Source organism: Penaeus monodon, chromosome 27 (assembly GCF_015228065.2).
Source record: "Penaeus monodon isolate SGIC_2016 chromosome 27, NSTDA_Pmon_1, whole genome shotgun sequence".
Classification (NCBI taxonomy): Eukaryota; Metazoa; Arthropoda; class Malacostraca; order Decapoda; family Penaeidae; genus Penaeus; species Penaeus monodon.
In genome coordinates, this window is record NC_051412.1 from 5,589,311 (window position 1) to 5,589,620 (window position 310).

The 310-nt window shown below is 43.9% G+C and overlaps 1 protein-coding gene across 2 annotated transcripts in view; it reads right to left on the reverse strand.

Annotated features, from left to right (window-relative positions):
• LOC119590550 (zwei Ig domain protein zig-8-like) overlaps positions 1–310 on the reverse strand; it is a gene marked incomplete in the record, with an annotated part of 99,462 nt that overhangs the window by 33,797 nt on the left and 65,355 nt on the right.

The window sequence follows — 310 nt, forward strand, 5'->3', positions numbered from 1 at the left end:
CCCTTAAAATTCGAAAAAAAAGATAGAAAGGAGGGGGGAGAGGGAAAGACCATTACAGGGAGATACTGGTGTAATTTATAGTGTATTTACCACGGGGTGTAAACACATCATGTCGTCCTTTATCTCTGTGAAAGCCAGCCGGCGAGGATCTGACGCAGGGTAATACACTCGGGAGTCTACTGCAGGTGCGTGCAGCGGAAAATGGGACTTGATTAGCATATGTCACTGATATTGACTTTTTTCCCATGTTTACGGAAGTGGTCTAGTGAGGGCTGAAGAGCTGATGATAGTTATATTTCCTCTTTTCTTT